We start from the raw sequence: 660 nt of genomic DNA, 5'->3' as shown, positions 1-660 counted from the left end.
TGTGTGTGTGTCTGTGTGACTCTGTGTGCATGTATTTGTGTGTCTGTGTGTGTGTCTGTGTGACTGTGTGTGAGTGTAGGTCTGTGTGTGTGCCTGTGTTCATGACTGTGTGTGTCTGTGTGTGTCTCTCTGTGTGTGTCTGTGTGTCTGTCTGTGTGTGTCTATGTGTCTATGAGTGTGTGTCTGAATGTGTGTGTCTGTGTCTGTATGTCTCTCTGTATGAGTGTGTGTTTGTCTGTGTCTATGCGTGTGTGTCTCTCTGTATATGTGTGTGTGTCTGAGTGTGTGTGTGTCTGTCTGTGTCTCCGTGTGTGTTTCTCTCTTCCTTCTCTCATAGCATATCTTACTGGACTAAGCCCAGCTTTCCAGAATATCACTATAACACATTTTGCAAACGGGCCGATCCAGCTCTAACCTATTATTAACACACTAACTAGGACGGTAAGAAGAAAAATTGTGTACCTATGAGAGATAACTTAGAAGGATTTATAGTATCAGGACTTAAGAATGTTTTCCTAACTTCCAGGAAGAGCTAATGCAGAAACAGCGAATCTATGGAGAGGATGTCCTCCTGTGCCCGCGGTGTCTATCTGGAATTCACAACGTCCTCCTGTGCCCGCGGTGTCTATCTGGAATTCACAACGTCCTCCTGTGCCCGCG

The sequence above is a fragment of the Otolemur garnettii genome, unplaced genomic scaffold (assembly GCF_000181295.1).
Source record: "Otolemur garnettii isolate 467f Iridium unplaced genomic scaffold, OtoGar3 scaffold00084, whole genome shotgun sequence".
Taxonomy (NCBI): domain Eukaryota; kingdom Metazoa; phylum Chordata; class Mammalia; order Primates; family Galagidae; genus Otolemur; species Otolemur garnettii.
The sequence above is the reverse complement of the archived record's forward strand: the minus strand, read 5'-3'. Positions refer to the sequence as shown.